Source organism: Schistocerca americana, chromosome 6 (assembly GCF_021461395.2).
Source record: "Schistocerca americana isolate TAMUIC-IGC-003095 chromosome 6, iqSchAmer2.1, whole genome shotgun sequence".
In the NCBI taxonomy this organism is placed as follows: Eukaryota; Metazoa; Arthropoda; class Insecta; order Orthoptera; family Acrididae; genus Schistocerca; species Schistocerca americana.
In genome coordinates, this window is record NC_060124.1 from 547,285,406 (window position 1) to 547,304,717 (window position 19,312).

Genomic DNA, 19,312 nt, shown 5'->3' on the forward strand with positions numbered 1-19,312 from the left:
ACAAGCAATTAAGGACTGCAGTAGGGAAGGCTTTTGTTTACTGAGACAGTATTAGGAAGGCGTAGCTCTTCTAGAAAGGAGACTGTGAGTAGAACAGAAGAGTGACCAGTTCTTGAGTATTGCTCGAGTGTTTGGGAAACTCAGCCGGTCGCATTAAACGAAATCATCGAAGAAGTCCAGAGCCTTGCTGCTAGATTTGTTGTCGGTAGATTCGATCAACTGGCAAGTATTACAGAGATGTTTTGTAAACACAATGGGAATTCCTAAGGGAAGACGACGTTCTTTTCAGCAAACACTTACGAGACAATTTAGAGAACAGACATTTACAACTGACTGAGAACGATTCTACTGCCACAAATGTGCATTACGCGTACGGACCGCGAAGACAAGATAGATTAGGGCTCGTACAGAGGCACATTGATAGTCTTTTTTCCCCAGCTCAGTTTGCGAATGGAATATTACGTGAAATATCTGGTAATGGTGCATGGTACGGCCCACCATAAGGTGGCTTGTGGTGTTCTGTATGAACGTAAATACATAGGCAAAACTGTTGCTGTTGCGGTCTACAGTCCGAAAACTCGTTTGATGTGGGTTTCCACGGTACTCTATCTTGGGCAAGCGTCTGCATCTTCGAACAACCACTGCAACTTACATACTTGGTTACCGCATTCATCTCATGGTTTCCTTCACTAATTTTTACTCGACGTTTCAGAATATGTCCTGTCAAGCTCTTCCTCCTTTTAGTCAAGTTATGACACATATTTCTTTTCTCCCAATTTATGTTCAGTACTTCCTCATTAGTTACGTGATCTACCCATTTAATTTTCAGCGTTATGCTACAGTGACACATTTCAAAGGCGCTATTCCCTTCTTGTGTGAACTGTTTATGTCCACGGTTCATTTTCGTACATGGCTCCATTCCAGACAAAAACTATCAGAAGAGACTTTCAGCATTTAAATCTACAATCGGTATTAACAAATTTCTCTTCTTCAGACACCCTTTTATTAACATTGCCGGTATATATTTCATATCCTTCCTTCTTTGGTCATAATCTGTTATATCACTGCCATAATAGTAAAAGTCATTTAGTACTTTAAGTAACTCAGTTCCTACTTCATTCAGCATGCCCTGAATTAAATCTCCTGCATTCCATTACACTTGTGTTGCTTTTCTTGATGTTCATCTTACATCCAACTTCTAGCACATTGCCCATCCATTCAATTGCTTTTCCAAGACGCTACCCGTCTCCGAGAAAATTTCACTGTTAGCAGCAAACCTCGAACTTTTTCTCACTGAACTGTAAGTCCTTCAACAAATTTCTCCTTGATTGCATTCACAGTCTCCTTAACGTACGGATTGAATAACACCAGGGATATGCTACAACGCTGCCTCCTCCCTTTCTCTGCCACTGTTCCCTTTCATACCCATCTGCTCTCATTTGGTTTCTGTGCAAGCTGTAAATATGCCCTGGGTCCCTCTACTTTACCTCCATTACCTTCAGAATTTCAAAGAGTATATGACAGCCAACACTGACAAAAGCATTTTTTAAGTACACAGGAGCTATAAACAAAAGTTGGCCTTCCCTTAACATGTATTCTAAGGTAAGTCATAGCGTAAGTACTACCTCGCGTGTTCCTAGACTTCTGCGCAAACCAATCTGAATATTTCCCGAGGTCGACATCTACTAGTTTCTCCATTCTTCTCTAAATAATTTGTGTCAATATTTTGCAAGCGTGTGTTATTAAGCCGATTATACGGTAACATTCACACCTTTCAGCACCTGCAGCCTTTGGGATTGGAATTATTAAATTGTTCTTGAAGTGTGAAGTTATTTTCTCTGTCTCATACTTCTTGCATAGGAGATGGAGTAGTTAAGTCATGGCTGACTCTCCGGAGGATGTTAGAAGCACACACGGAATGTCGTCAAATCCATGGTCCGTGTGTCGACTTAGATCTTCCAGTGCTGTGTCAAATTCTTCTCGCCATATCCGACAGACGCAGCAACGGGGAAGTAACTGATTAATAGTTTAGTTTGGGCTTCTGCGTTAAATTTTAATATCTAATAGTCACAGTTCTCGCGTTTTCGTTTGCGTCACAAAGTAAACCGATTTTGTGACGTATTAAAAGTTCCTAATCAGGGACAAATTATTTAGTTTCACCTGAGTGCTTAGGTAGTTAGGTTTCTGAATATCTGAGTATTACTAGACACAGTTCGTGCGTTTTCGTCAGGGGCTACAGTAGATTTGCGGAGCACCTGCCGATAGTCCGTTTATCTGCATCGTTTACTTTTCCACGGTTTTTGATATGGACAGGGACTGCGATTGTTGCGTGGGGCTGCGAGCCGAGTTGGTGATACTTCGCTCTCAGCTTAAGGCTGTGATGGCTTCGTTTAGACAGCTTGAGGCTGCAGCGGATGGCCACCTCTGTTGTGGGCCGGCCGTGGGGATCCAACGGACGTCCAGCACGGTCCTCACCGGTGACCAACCCACTTACTGCTCGCACTGAGGCTGACCCCTCACCTGTGGTCGAGTGGGAGGTCGCCCCAGGACGTAGCAGGCGGAGAAAGACTTCCCAGGCGGCCGCACCTAAGGCCTCCCCAGTCTGTCTGACAAACATGCTCCAGGTACTGTCTGTGGCTTACACTGTCGTTGAGCCAGATGCTGCCGCCTGTCCTGTATCAGAGGAAACCACTCAGCCTGCAAGATCCGGGCAATTGCAGAGGGTGGGATTATTGGTAGTTGTTAGCTCGAACGTTAGGCGCCTTATGGGGCCCCTCAGGGACTTGGCTGACGAGGAGGATAAGAAAACCAATGTGCACTCCGTGTGCATACCGGGTGGAGTCATTCCAGATGTGGAAAGTGTCCTCGCAGATGCCATGATGAGCACAGGGTGCAGCCAACTGCAGGTGGTTGCTCACGTCGGTACCAATGATGTGTGTCACTTTGGATCACAAGAGAGTCCCTCTGGTTTCGAGCGGCTAACAGAAGTGGTAAAGGCTGACAGTCTTGCTTGCAAGATGAAAGCAGAGGTGACCGTTTGCAGCATAGTCGACAGAACCGATTGCGGGCTTCTGGTACAGAGCAGAGTGGAGGGTCTGAATCAGAGGCTCCGACGGTTCTGCGACCGTGTAGGCTGCAGATTCCACGACTTGCGCCAAAGGGTGGTTGGGTTTCGGGTTCTGCTAAAGAGGTCAGGTGTGCTCTATAAGCAGGAGTCGGCCACACAGGTAGCAGGGGCTATGTGGCATGGACTGGGCGGTTTTTTAGGTTAGAGGGTCTCGGGAAAACAAGAAGGTCTTCAGGCACAAAGGGTGCACGCTGAACACAGGAAGAACATAGATGCAGGAATCATCGGTATAACAGTAGTAAATTGTTGTGGCTGTGTTGGGGAAGTAACAGAGCTCCAAGCGCTAATAGATAGCACTGATGCTCAAATCGTTATAGGCACTGAAAGCTGGCTAAGGCCGGATATAAGCTCCACGAAATTTTTGCGAAGAACCTAATGGAGTTCCAAAAAAATAGGCTAAACACGGTTCCGGTGGCGTGTTTGTTGCTGTCAGAAGTATGTTATTTTGTCGCGAAATTGAAGTAGATACTTCATGTGAGTTAGTTTGGGAAGAGGTCATCGTTGGCAACTGAAATAAAATAATAACTGGTTCCTTTTAGCGACCTCCCAATTCAGATTATACAGTCGCTGAAAGGTTCAAAGAAAACTTGAATTTGATTTCAAACACTTACCGGACTCATACGATAATAGTTGGTGATGACTTCTATTTACCCTCAATATGTTTGTGGAAAATACGAGTTTTAATCCAGAGTTACGCATAAAATATCATCCGAAATTGTCCTAAACTCATTTTCTGAAAATTATTTCGAGCAGTTAGTTCATGAGACCACGTGAATAGTTGTGAAAACACACTTGACCTCTTAGCAACAAATAATCCTGAGTTAATATCGAGCATCAAAATCGATTCAGGGATTACTGAACACAGGGTTGTCGTAGCGAAACTGAATATTCTAATCCCCAAATTCTCGAAAAATAAGCGAAAAATATACCTATTCAAGAAAGCAGGTAAAAATTCACTTGACGCCTTCCTGAGAGACAATCTCCACTCATTCCAAATTAATAATATAAGTGTAGACCACATCTGGCTTAAATTCAAAAAATAGCATCGGCAGCAAATGAGAGGTTTATACCAAATAAATTAACAAATGATGGAGCTGATCCTCCTTGGTACCCAAAACGGGTTAGAACACTATTGCAGAAACAACGAAAGAAACATGGCAAATTTAAAAAGGCGCAAAATCTCCAAGATTGGTGATCTTTTACAGAAGCTCGAAATTTAGTGTGGACTTCAATGCGAAATGCCAATAACAGTTTCCACAACGAAAATTTGTCTCGAAACCTGTCAGAAAATCCAAAGAGATTCTGGTCGTATGTGAAGTATGTTAGCGGCAAGAAACAATCAATGCCTTCTCTACACGATAGCAAATGGAGATACTATCGAAGACAGTGCTGCCAAATCAGAGTTACTAAACACAGCCTTCCGAAATGCCTCCACAAAAGAAGACGAAGTAAATATTCCAAAATTCGAATCGAGAAGAGCTGCCAACATGAGTAACGTAGATGTAAATGTCCTCGGAGTAGTGGAGCAACTTAAATCACTTAATAAAAACAAGTCTTCTGGCCCAGTCAGTATACCAGTTATGTTCCTTTCGGAGTATGCTGATGCATTACCTCCATACTTAACAATCATACACAACCATTAGCTCGACGAAAGATACGTACCCAAAGACTGGAAAGTTGCACAGGTCACATCAATATTCAAGAAAGGTAGTAAGAGTAATGCACTAAATTACAGGCTCATTACGTTAACGTCGATATGCAGCAGGATTTTAGAACTTATATTGTGTTCGAACATTATGAATTACTTCGAAGGAAACGTTTAGTGACACATAGTCAACATGTGCTTAGGAAACATCGTTCCTGTGAAACACAACTAGCTCTTTATTCACATGAAGTGCTGAGTGCTATTGACAAGGGATTTCAGATCGATTCCGTATTTCTGGATTTCCTTAAGGCTTTTGACACTGTACCACACAAGCGACCCATAGTGAAATTGCGTGATTATGGAATATCGTGTCAGTTATGTGACTGGATTTGTGATTTCCTGTCAGAGAGGTCACAGTTCGTAGTAACTGACGGAAAGTCATCGAGTAAAACAGAAGTGATTTCTGGCGTTCCCCATGGTAGTATTATAGGCCCTTTGCTGCTCCTTATCTATATAAACGATATGGGACACCATCTGAGAAGATGTCTTTGGTTGTTTGCAGATGACGCTGTCGTTTATCGACTAATAAAGTCATCAGAAGACAAAAGCAAACTGCAAAACGATTTAGAAGAAAAAATATCTCAATGGTACGAAAAGTGGCCGTTGACCCTAAATAACGAAAAGTGTGAGGTCATCCACATGAGTGCTAAAAGGAACTCGTTAAACTTCGGTTACACTATAAATCAGTATAATCTAAAAGCCTAGGAATTACAATTACGAACATCTTAAATTGGAAAGAACACATAGAAAATGTGGGGAAGGCTAACCAAAGACTGCGTTTCATTGGAAAGACACAGCCCTACTAAGGAGACTGAATACACTACACTTGTCCGTCCTCTTTCCGAATACTGCTACACGGTGTGGGATTCATACCAGATAGGACTGACGGAGTACATCGAAAATGTTCGAAGGAAGGCAGCACGTTTTGTACTATCGCAAAATGTGGGAGAGAGTGTCACAGAAAAAATACAGGGTTTCGGCTGGAAATCATTAAACGAAAAGCGTTTTTCGTTCCGACGGAACCTTCTCACGAAATTCCAATCACCAACTTTCTCCTCCGAATGCAAAAATATTTTGTTGACACAGACCTACATCGGGAGGAACGACCACCACAATAAAATAAGGGAAGTCAGAGCTCGTACGGAAAGATATAGGTGTTTATTCTTTCCGCGCGCTATACGAGATTGGAATTATAGAGAATTGTGAATGTGGTTCGTTGAACCCTCTGCCAGGCACTTAAATGTGATTGGCAGAGTATGCATGTACATGTAGATGTCTATATACTCCTTCCACCTTTCTGGTTTCCCTTCCTTGCCTTCCCATCTGAGCTCTCGATTTCATGCAGCTGGTTTTCTTATATTCAAAGCTCTCTTTGATATTCTTATAGGGGGTATCTACCTTTCCCCTATTTACACATGTTTCTATGGGCTTTCATTTGTTCTCTAGTCATTCCAACCTATCCATTTTACACTTTCTGTCCGTCTCATTCCTTAGACGTCTTTATTCCCTTTTGCTTACTTCATTTTCTGCATTTTTATATTTTTTTGTTTAATCAAATATGTCCAATATCTCCTTTCATATCCAATGTTATCTACAATGTCTTGTGTTTTTAGCTGTTTTATGTACCATGGCAGAAATCGATTGGCCTGCCCAACGTCCAACCTGCACCCAATTGACTACTGTTGATATGAGTTAGAAAGTCTACTTTGATCCAAACTTCAACTTCCAATACCACTAACGTATCTGGTTTCATTATGTGACGGAGAACGGCAGCTGTTCCTACACCAAAATTCAGACACATTATTATAAGTGTCGTCATCAGAGTTCAGGCCGTCATAAAGATATATCATGTACACAACGATGACATGGTCATTGTAATACGACTGAAAACGAGCCTAATTGAATGCTTTAAAATAACCATTTTCAGTGAGTCGTAGAGGGTAACTAGCACACATTTCTGATTCTAAACGTTTATTATGAGAATTCCGCTTCTCTTTCGTTCTTAACATCTAATATACAGTCTAAGACACCAAAACGACTCAAATTGGTCACAAATGGTTATTCACAGAGGTATCGACGGAAAATGAAGAACTGCAAGCTTCAGCGACCGATGAATGAATGTGTGACTGCTGGAGCACAATGTCACCGCACACCTGGCAAGAATAGTAAACAGGGGTCATGATGATACTAGCGCATAAAGTATTAGAGGATTTCATTCCGTGTACTCAGTTTGACAGTAACTATGCCTTGCAAACAGGCTCGTGGACAATGTCAGCAGATGACAGTATTTGAAAGAAGAAATGTAGTTGAGTTCAAAGAAGCTGGTTGGAGTAATTGGCCAATCGATCGACATATGAATAGGAAACCACGCAACTATTCAACGATGCTGGCAAAAATGAGCGGACCATCGCCGAACACAGAGTTTATAAGTACGGGTGACCTATAGAGACGAAAGTCTGACTTCATGGCGCCCCTTAAGCCGACTACCATCGACGTATGTACAACCAGAAGATGGTTCGCAGTGTGCTCGGTACATTCGACCTGGGAGTACGTTGGCTGGAGCAGAATTGTCTTCAGTGATGATTGTGGCTTCTAGCTGAGCCCCGGTGACCAGCCACGATGTATCTCAAGACGCCCCAGATAAAAGTGGGCTACCAATGTGACTGTTGGCCACCATACAGTCTGACAACCAGATATGATATCTTGGGGTGGGATTTCATTTCATAGCAAGGCCGCTTCCGTTATAATCCGCTGCACCCTTACAGCAGAGCGGTACGTTGACGATATTTTTTGCCCTTCATGGCAAGGCATCTTGGACTTGCATTTCAGCAAGATAATGTCCACCCGCACACTGAAAGGATATCTTCTAAGTGTCTTCGTGATTGCCATACTCTACCTTGGTCAGAAAGGTCTTCGGATCTCTCCGCTATTGAGAACATTTGGTGCTCTATGGGCGTGAGTAAGAAAACTGGCGTTCTACGGATCAGAGCATGGAATGCCAGATCCCTTAATCGGTCAGGTACGTTATAAAATTTAGAAAGTGAAATGGATAGGTTAATGTTAGATATAGTGGGAATTAGTGAAGTTCGGTGGCAGGAGGAACAAGACTTTTGGTCATGTGAATACAGGGTTATAAATACAAAATCAAATAGGGGTAATGCAGGAGTAGGTTCAATAATGAATAAAAAATAGGAGTGCGGGTAAGCTACTGCAAACAGCATAGTGGACGCATTATTGTGGCCAAGATAGACACGAAGCTCACGCCTACTACAGTAGTACAAGTTTATATGCCAACTAGCTCTGCAGATGATGAAGAAAGTAATAAAATATATGATGAAGTAAATGAAATTATTGAATTAGTGAAGAGAGACGAAAATTTAAGAGTCATGGGTGACTGGAATTCGAGAGCAGGAAAAGGAAGAGAAGGAAACGTAGTAGGTGAATAGGGATTAGGGCTAAGAAATGAAAGAGGAAACCGTCTGGTAGAATTTTGCACAGAGCATAACTTAATCATAGCTAACACTTGGTTCAAGAATGATGAAAGAAGGCTGTATACATGGAAGAACCCTGAAGATACTGGAAGGTTTCAGACAGATTACATAATGGTAAGAGAGAGATTTAGGAACCAGGTTTTAAATTGTATGACATTTCCAGGGGCAGATGTAGACTCTGACCACAATCTATTGGTTATGAACTGTAGATTAAAACTGAAGAAACTGCAAAAAGGTGGGAATTTAAGGAGATGGGATCTGGATAAACTGAAAGAACCAGAGGTTGTACAGAGTTTCAGGGAGAGCATAAGGGAATAATTGACAGGAATGGGGGAAAGAAATACAGTAGGAGAAGAATGGATAGGTTTGAGAGACGAAATAGCGAAGGCAGCAGACTATCAAGTAGGTAAAAAGACGAATGCTAGTAGAAATCCTTGGGTAACAGAAGAGATACTGAATTTAATCGATGAAAGGAGAAAATATAAACATGCAGTAAATGAAGCAGGCAAAAAGGAATAGAAACCTCTCAAAAATAAGATCGACAGGAAGTGCGAAATGGCTAAGCAGGGATGGCTAGAGGGCAAATGTAAGGATGTAGAGGCTTATCTCCCTAGGGGTAAGATAGATACTGCCTACAGGAAAATTAGAGAAACTTTTGAAGAAAAGGGAACCACTTGCATGAATATCAAGAGCTCAGATGGAAACCCAGTTATAAGCAAAGACGGGAAAGCGGAAAGGTGGACGGAGTATATAGGGGGTCTATACAGGGCCGATGTTCTTGAGGACAATATTATGGAAATGGAAGAGGACACAGGTGAAGATGAAATGGGAGATACGATACTGCGTGAAGTGTTTGACAGAGCACTGAAAGACCTAAGTCGAAACAAGGCCACTGGAGTAGACAACATTCCATTAGAACTACTGATAGCCTTGGAAGAGCCAGTCCTGACAAATCTCTACCATCTGGTGAGGAAGATGTATGAGACAGGCGAAATTCCCTCAGACTTCAAGAAGAATATAAAAATTCCAATCCCAAAGAAAGCAGGTGTTGACAGATGTGAAAATTACCGAACTATCAGTTTAATAAGTCACAGCCGCAAAATACTAACGCGGATTCTTCACAGAGGAATGGGAAACTGGTAGAAGCCACCGTCCGGGAAGATCAGTTTGAATTCCGTAGAAATACTGGAACACGTGAGGCAATACTGACCTTACAACTTATCTTAGAAGAAAGATTAAGGAAAGGCATACCGAAGTTTCTAGCGTTTGTATATTTAGAGAAAGCTTCTGACAATGTTGATTGGAATACTCTCTTTCAAATTCTGAGGGTGGCAGAGGTAAAATACAGGGAGCGAAAGGCTATTTACAATTTGTACAGAAACCAGATGGCAGTTATAAGAGTCGAGGGACATGAAAGGGAAGCAGTGGTTGGGAAGGGAGTGAGACAGAGTTGTAGCCTCTCCCCGATGCTATTAAATCTGTATATTGAACGAGCAGTATAGGAAACAAAAGAAAAATGCGGAGTAGGAATTAAAATCCATTGAGAAGAAATAAATACTTCGATGTTCGCCGATGAAATTGTAATTCTGTCAGAGGCACCAAAGGACTTGGAAGAGCAGTTGAATGGAATGGATGGTGTCTTGAAAGGAGGGTGTAAGACGAACATCAACAAAAGCAAAACGAGGATAATGGAATGTAGTTGAATTAAGTCAGGTGATGCTGAGGAAATTAGATTAGGAAATGAGACACTTAAAGTAGTAAAGGAGTTTTGGTAGTTGGAGAGCCAAATAACTGATGATGGTCGAAGTAGAGCGGATATAAAATGTAGACTGACAATGGCATGGAAAGCGTTTCTGAAGAAGAGAAATTTGTTAACATCGAGTATAGATTTAAGTGTCAGGAAGTCGTTTCTAAAAGTATTTGTATGGAGTGCAGCCATGTATGGAAGTGAAACATATTTTGGACAAGAAGAGAATAGAAGCTTCCGAAATGTGGTGCTACAGAAGGATGCTGAAGATTAGATGGGTAGATCACATAACTAATGAGGAGGTATTGAATAGAATTGGGGAGAAGAGGAGTTTGTGGTACAACTTGACTAGAACAAGGGATCGGTTGGTAGGACATGTTCTGAGGCATGAAGGGATCACCAGTTTAGTACTGGAGGGCAGTGTGGTGGGTAAAAATCGTAGAGGGAGACCAAGAGATGTATACACTAAGCAGATTCAGAAGGATGTAGGCTGCAGTAGGTACTGGGAGACGAAGAAGCTTGTACACGATAGAGTAGCATGGAGAACTGCATCAAACCAGTCTCAGGGCTGAAGACCACAACAACAACAACATGGGCAGGGCCCTACAAACACTCTGAATTTTGCTCATCTATAGCACCAATTGGACGAATTTGGCACTATATCCCTCTGGACGACGTGCAACAAGTCTATCAATCAATGCTAGCCGAACAGCTACTTGCATAAGCGCCAGACATAGATAATTTTCTTACAGACTTACTCAATTTGTGTAGCTCTTTCTCGTGAATAAGCCATTCAGTTTTTGAAATGGGACTCCTTCATTTGTCTGTACATGAATATCACATCTACTGATTTCCGCGCCATTGGTATAATTCCTTCTTGTTGCGTCGTATTTTCTTTAATTTTTTAAAAAGTGTTCTTCATATGTCTAATTGTTAAGTGGACATGGACTTGAAATGTCTGAAATTTTCGAAAACAATTCTTGTCACCATCTGAAAGACAATTTTATCCTGTTTCAAAAAATGTATTTTTTATCTACTTTTCAGTTGTTGATTTGGTCTTAAACGCTCTTTGAACAAACGTCTGCAAACCAGCCACGCTCATGCGACTGGCAAGGAATAGCACCATGTACATTTCTTGCCTGCCACAGTCATGGAAACAATACAGCCAATATGCAGGGACCTTTCAGATACAAAATTACTCTGCAAATGTCTACATGGCCGTACGCAAAACCCTAATGAGAGTTTCAACATCTGCGTGTGGCAACGAGTGCCAAAAACAGTGTTTGTTGGATGGACAGTACTCAAAATGGGTGCGATGGATGCTGTCATGTGTTTCAATGATGGTGTAACCATCAGGATAAAAGTAATGGACAAATTAGGCATCCAGCCAGCAAATAATAGGATAGCTGCTCTGACTGCCATAGATCGTCAGCGAGTAGTTGAAGCTGTGGAAGCCAGTGTAAGGAAAAGGCCCCTGAAGAAGTCTACAGATGATGAAGAACCAGCTGGCCGGGAAGATTATGCTGCTGGAATGTTCTGAAAGAGGCTTACGATGCGTCAAAAACACTGTGAATATTCTTTTCTCATTTTCTCGAAACTACGTTTTCAGAAAATTAGGTACATATTACTTCTCAATGGTTTCATCCATGTTCACCAAGTTTCCCGCAAGTGAAGAATGGTATAGCATCTTTGTATTGTGCCTAATACTTCGCAGAAATGATCTATGTTTGTCATTCTGTATATAATTTTAGCGATATTTTTAGACAAAATAATAATGTGGTGTAATAAGGCTTTTCCTATTTCCTCAGATATACTCCAAACTACAAAACGAGAGGCATAATGTGTTCCTATGAATGTTGACAGCGGTCTGTCACAGTCTGAATCCTATTAGACTGACGATGGACCGGAAAATGGTACCTGAATGGGAAGTGTATTACAAAAACACCTATTAGGCAAAATACTGTAATTCTTGAGCTGTAGGAGATATTTTAATAAATATCCTTATACAGCTTGAGTTAATGTTATTCATTGTAGATGAAGAGTAATGTGCACTGAGAGCAGGCTATGAAAATGCGCCTGTGCACGTCCAGGTCCCCTTAAAGAGAAACTGATGCATTTATTGCGTCGTCAGACACTGCCGCCTTTTGGCAGCTATGACATGAAGTTTCGGACATCGACATCTGAGAAAATAAAAATCGTGTCCCTTTACGCGACAGATAATGTATTTAGTTTCCACATGTTTTATACCAGGATATAGCTGGGATTGGTTGATAGGACCCTACCTGTGATAACAACCGGTTTTTCTGGATGCAATTTACAGTAGTTTTGCAGCTATGTGAGAGTAGGGGGGGAGAGCAGCATCAAATTAATCTTCGGACTGAAAACCATAACAACAACAACAGTATGTCTTGTTCGACAGATTTAATGTTTTTAGGAAAAAGAAGATAAGGAATAAAATTTTTATTTATGCTTTCCAAAGTTCCAGAACGGAAGAGTACCTTTCAAGGCAGCATGTTGGGCCTCTGTTCGCAAACCCAGCCTAGCTTATTTTGAAGTTCGCGTTTTAAAATGATTCTTTTTAGAACTTCAATTAAAATATACATGGTGGACCACTGATCGTCACCGGGCCAAATATCTCAACAAATAAGCGTCAAACGAAAAAACTACAAAGAACGAAACTTGTCTAGCTTGAAGGGGGAATTCAGATGGCCCTATGGTTGGCCTGCTAAATGGCGCTGCCATAGGTCAAACGGATATCAACTGCGTTTTCTAAAATAGGAACAACCACTTTTATTACATATTCGTACAGTACGTAATGAAATATGAATTTTTTTGTTGGACCACTGTTTTCGCTATGTGAGAGATGGCGCAATAGTGCATATAATGCCAGTTTACGTTACCGCTGTTGGTGAATGACGCTTCGTCGCTAAATAGAACGAGTGCAAAAAATCTGTCATCGTCCCGTAATATCTCTTGTGCCAAGTGGCAGAACTGTACACGACGTTCAAAGTCGTAGCTATGCAATTCCTGGTGCATAGAAATATGGTACGGGTGCAATCAATGTTGATGTAGCATTCTCAACACCGACGTTTTTAAGAGTCCCGATTCTCGCGCAATTTGTCTGCTACTGATGTGCGGTTAGGCGGCGACAGCAGCTAAAACACCTACTTGGGCTTCATAATTTGTTGCAGGTCGTAGTTGACGTTACACATGTGGCTGAACACTTCCTGTTACCTTAAATAACGCAACTATCCGGCGAATGTAGTTTTTTTTCGTTTGAGGCTTATTTTTTGAGATATTTGGCCTAGTCACTATCAATGGACCACCCTGTGTAAAAAGGACACTCGTTCAATTTATAATTTGATTGTATTGTCAAAGCAGTAAAAACATGGACGAGGCCAATAAAAATATGTATGAGGCATGTGATGCGTCGCATTGGCAAGTCTTCCATTTTCGCGATGAGGAGATTAATCGGAGGGTATATGAGCCGTGCTGCTGCTCGCGTTGGTGCTGTTTGTAGGTTTCCACCCTCCGTTGCAGGCCAGACCGTATCAGTGTAAGGGTTGTGTTACAAGATTACCATCATATTATTTCACCTGTTTCGTGGTCAATTGCTTGTTTCTTTTAATTAACCTTTGCTTTTATTTGATGTTTTACACTAGGTTTCCAAATTTTTTATATAATTGCCGTCCCTGGCGTCTAAGGCCTTCAGTCATGATTGTGGTTATTTGCTCTGAAAAATTAATTCGATATTTCTGTTTCAGCAGTAAGCCTTAAAACCTTATTTTCTGCCATTCGTGGCGTCTGATACCTTCTACTGTGTTTGTGGGCTCCTACTTTTAATATTTCAACACCTGTAAGTTGTAATTGCAGCGAGTTCTTAAACATTCTTAATTTGCTGTCTTTCTTGGAGTGTAAGGCCTTCAGTCATCATCACAGTGCCTTGTTTTTTTCTTTTTAAACATTATCAGTATCAGGATTTTATGGTGATTTGCTAAATTGTAACGCACTGAAAACACTATTATTTACACTGTCGTTTATGCTTTCATTAATAAAGCGTGGCATTTTTTAATTTATTGTCGAGTCTTTTTTTTTTTTTTTTTGTGGTTTTCGGGCGCACAACTTCAATGGTCATTAGCGCCCTGACTACTCTAAGAATGCACCGCGAGGCACAAGTTGACAACAACAACTAAAGGGGAAAACACAATAAAAGACAGACTGACAGGCATAGGATTAAAAAACATCATCAAATGTCCTTAGCGACGTTTGTCAAATTGATAAAACAAAGAACACGAGCAGCTGCTCGTGGGTCATCCGCTAAAATGGCATCTAAAGTATTAGGCAGGTTAAGATCGAGGCGCAGTGTGTTAAGATCTGGACAGGACATTAAAATGTGTCTAACCGTCAGCAAGTGCCCACATGGGCAGAACGGCGCCGGCGCAGCCGTCAGCAGATGGCGATGGCTGAACCGGCAGTGCCCAATTCTTAACCTTGCTAAAACGACCTCCTCCCGCCGAGAAGGGCGTGAGGAGGACGTCCAAGCCACAGGAAGAGGTTTTAAGGCCCGAAGCTTGTTGTCGGTAAGTGCAGCCCAATCGGCATGCCACAGCGACACAACGCGCCGACAAATGACCCTGCTAAAATCGGACGAAGGGACACAACAAGAAGCTGTCCGAGGCTGGAGGACCGCAGCCTTGGCCGCGGCATCTGCAGCTTCGTTCCCAGGGATACCGACATGGCCAGAAACCCACATAAAGCTAACCGGCGTACCGACGTCCACCAGCTGCTGAAGAGAGCGTTGGATCCGGTGTACGGAAGGGTGAACCGGGTACGGATCACTGAGGCTCTGGATGGCGCTCAGGGAATCTGAGCAGATGACATAAGCAGAATGTCGGTGGCGGCAGATGTAAAGAACAGCCTGGTAGAGTTCAAAGAGCTCAGCTGTGAAGACCGAACAATGGCCATGGAGCCGGTATTGGAAACTTTGTGCCCCGACAATAAAGGAACACCTGACCCCGTCATTGGTCTTAGAGCCATCTGTATAAATGAAAGTCATGTTGTTGAACTTCGAACGAAGTTCCAAAAAACGGGAGTGGTAGACCGAACCAGGGGTGACCTCTTTTGGGAGCGAGCTGAGGTCGAGGTGAACGCGGACCGGAGCCTGGAGCCAAGGTGGCGTGCGGCTCTCGCCCACTCGAAAGGTTGCAGGGAGTGAAAAATGAAGGTGTTGAAGGAGGCGACGAAAGCGAACTCCAGGGGGTAGCAAGGCAGAGACATACAACCCGTATTGAAGGTCAAGAGAGTCGTCAAAAAAGGAACGATAAGACGGATGGTCGGGCATTGACAGTAGCCGACAGGCATACCGACAAAGCAGTATATCGCGCCGGTAGGTGAGTGGCAATTCGCCAGCGTCAGCATGAAGACTCTCTACGGGACTGGTATAAAATGCTCCGATCGCAAGTCGTAAACCCCGATGTTGTATGGAGTTGAGGCGGCGTAAGATGGATGGCCGTGTAGAGGAGTATACGAAGCTCCCATAATCCAGCTTGGAGCGGACGATCGACCGATATAGACGAAGTAGGACGGTTCGATCCGCTCCCCACGACATACCACTGAGAACACGGAGGACATTTAAAGAACGGGTACAACGGGCGGCCAAATATTACACATGTGGAGACCAGCTAAGTTTCCTGTCAAAGGTAAGGCCTAAAAATTTGATTGTCTCCACGAGTGGGAGAGCAATGGGACCGAGCCGTAAGGACGGTGGGAGAAACTCTTTGTAGCGCCAGAAGTTAATACAGACCGTCTTCTCGGCAGAAAAACGGAAGCCATTGGCGACACTCCAAGAGTAAAGACGGTCAAGAGAACGCTGAAGACAGCGCTCCAGGACACGTGTACACTGCGCGCTGCAATAGATGGTAAAATCGTCCACGAAAAGGGAGCCTGATACATCAGCTGGGAGGCAATCCATTATTGGATTGATCGCGATGGCGAAGAGAGCGACGCTCAAAACTGAGCCCTGTGGCACCCCATTCTCCTGGCGAAAGGTGTCGGACAGGACAGAACCCACACGTACCCGAAACTGTCGATCCATTAAAAAGGAACGAATAAAAAGAGGGAGGCGACCGCGAAAGCCCCATGTATGCATGGTGCGGAGAATGCCCGCCCTCCAACAGGTGTCGTAAGCCTTCTCCAAATCAAAGAACACAGCCGCGGGGGGGCGCTTCCGCAAGAAGTTATTCATAATGAAGGTCGACAAGGTAACCAGATGGTCAACAGCAGAGCGGCGCCTTCGAAAGCCACATTGTACATTGGTAAGTAGGCGTCGAGACTCGAGCAGCCAAACCAATCGAGAGTTAACAATTCGCTCCATCACTTTACAGACACAGCTGGTAAGCGAGATAGGTCGATAACTGGAAGGCAAGTGCTTGTCCTTCCCTGGCTTAGGAATCGGGACAACAATAGACTCGCGCCAGCATGCGGGAACATGTCCCTCAAGCCAGATGCGATTGTATGTACGAAGAAGAAAACCTTTACCCGCAGGAGAAAGGTTCTTCAGCATGTGAATATGAATAGAATCAGGCCCTGGAGCGGAGGACCGTGATCGGCCAAGTGCGGTTTCGAGTCCCCGCATGGTGAATGGGGCATTATAACTTTCACAATTCGAGGAGCGGAAGTCAGGTGGCCTAGCCTCCTCTGCCTGTTTGCGGGGGAGGAAGGCAGGGTGGTAATGAGCGGAGCTCGAAACCTCGGCGAAAAAGCGGCCGAAGGCATTGGAGACAGCCTCAGGGGCCACAAGGACTTCATTCGCGACCTTCAAGCCAGAAACTGGTGAGTGGACCTTAGTGCCAGATAGCCGGCGCAGGCTACCCCAGACAACAGAAGAAGGAGTAGAACTGTTGAAGGTGCTTGTGAAAGCAGCCCAGCTGGCTTTCTTGCTTTCTTTAATAATACGACGACACTGAGCACGTAATCGTTTATAATTAATACAATTCGCCACTGTAGGGTGGCGTTTAAAGGTGCGTAAAGCACGTCGACGAGCACATAAAGCGTCTCTACATGCTGCGGTCCACCAGGGGACCGGGACGCGACGTGGAGAAGAAGTAGGGTGAGGGATGGAATATTCAGCAGCAGCGAGAATGACTTCCGTGAGGTGTGCGACCTGACAATCGCAGCTTGTGAAGGTTTGATCCTGAAAGTTCGCCCTGGAAGAGAAGAGCCCCCAGTCTGCCTTGGAGATGGTCCAACGAGAGGAGCACGGAGAGGGAGTATGCTGCAGGAGATGGATAACACACGGGAAGTGGTCGCTCGAATATGTATCAGCAAGTGCATACCACTCAAACCGGCGTGCAAGTTGGGGAGTACATATAGAGAGGTCTAAATGGGAATAGGTGTGAGATGTGTCCGAAAGAAAAGTAGGGGCGCCAGTATTGAGGCAGACAAGATTGAGCTGGTTGAAAAGGTCTGCTAACAAGGAGCCCCTCGGGCAGGATGCTGGAGAGCCCCAAAGAGGATGGTGGGCATTGAAGTCTCCAGTTAACAAAAATGGTGCAGGTAGCTGAGCAATAAGTTGCGTCATGTCTGCCCTGGTAACGGCAGATGACGATGGAGCGTAAACGGTACAAAAGGAAAACGTAAAAGTGGGGAGAGTAATGCGGATGGCAACTGCCTGCAGGCCGGTGTGCAACGTGATGGGATCGTAGTAAATATCATCCCGGACCAGCAACATAACCCCTCCATGAGCTGGGATACCTACCACAGGGGGTAGGTCAAAACGCACAGAGGTGTAGTGTGCCAAGGCAATTTGATCGCATGGGCGTAGCTTCGTTTCCTGGAGGGCTACGACGAGCGGACGATGCAAGCGGAGCAGCAACTTCAAGTCCTCTCGGTTGGAGCGAATACTGAGAATATTCCAGTTAATAAGTGCCATCGTAAGAAAAGGAAGATGAGAGAAGGGGTCACCTCGAAGGCCGCTTAGGGCCTGGCTTCGAGCGAGCACTGCCGCCGCTAGCAGGAGGCGGACAGTCATCGTCCATGGGGTCTATAGGGTCATCGGCCATCTCGGGAGGATGGCCGGGAGGGGGAGCTTCCTCCGCCGGTGAACGGCCAGATGTTCGGCTACCAGCGGTGCGGCCAGGCGAAACGGATGACGGCCTGGGGCGGCAACCGCTGGGTGGCGCAGGAGAAGAAAGGCGCCGCGGCGGAGAAGGAGAACTGTGCTTCCTATGCGCCTTTTTAGAAGGACGTTTGGTGGAAGTACCGGTCGAAGGCTGGGAGGTCGAGGGACGGAGGAAGTCTGCACGGGATGGTTCCTTCTTGAAGGCCCGTGCATCTGACTTTGGGGTCTTCGACTGAGCGGAAGCTGAGGAAGTGGCTGGTGTCTGTGGGGTGATGGGAGGAAGAGGAGACGTCGACCGCGCGATCTTAGCACTGGCCGAACGGACGACCGTGGTGCTGAAGGTCAGATCGCATGTCTGGGTTGCTACCTCCCGGGTAGTCCGAGGAGAGGCGAGGACAGTGCTGTATTTCCCCGCTTGGAGCAGCGTGGGCTTCCTACTAGCCAATAGCTTGCGAGCAGCCGAGGTGGACACTTTCTCTTTGACTCGAATTTCCTGGATACAGCGTTCTTCCTTATAGACAGGACAGTCGCGGGAGGATGCGGCATGGTCACCCTGACAGTTCACACAACGAGGAGACGGAGGTGGACAGTCACCCTCATGGGCATCCCTGCCACAAGTGACACATTTAGCCGCATTGGAGCAAGACTGTCGAGTGTGATTGAAACGCTGACACTGGTAGCAGCGCGTAGGTGTCGGGACATAGGGGCGAACAGAAATAACCTCGTAGCCCGCCTTGATGCGCGATGGCAGCTTAACACTATCGAAGGTTAAGAAAAGTGTCCGGGTCGGTACAAGGTCATTGTTGACCTTTTTCATGACCCGATGGACAGCCGTCACGCCCTGCTCAGCGAGGAAAGATTGAAGCTCCTCGTCAGTCAATCCGTCGAGAGAGCTACTATAGACTACACCACGAGACGAATTCAAAGTGCGGTGGGCCTCCACCCGGACAGGGAACGTGTACAAGAGTGTGGCCCGAAGCAGTTTTTGTGCCTGAAAGGCACTCTCAGTTTCCAGTAATAAGGTACCGTTACGCAACCTGGTACAAGATTTGACAGATCCGGCTATGGCATCTACGCCCTTCTGAATAACGAAAGGGTTGACAGAGGAAAAATCCTTTCCGTC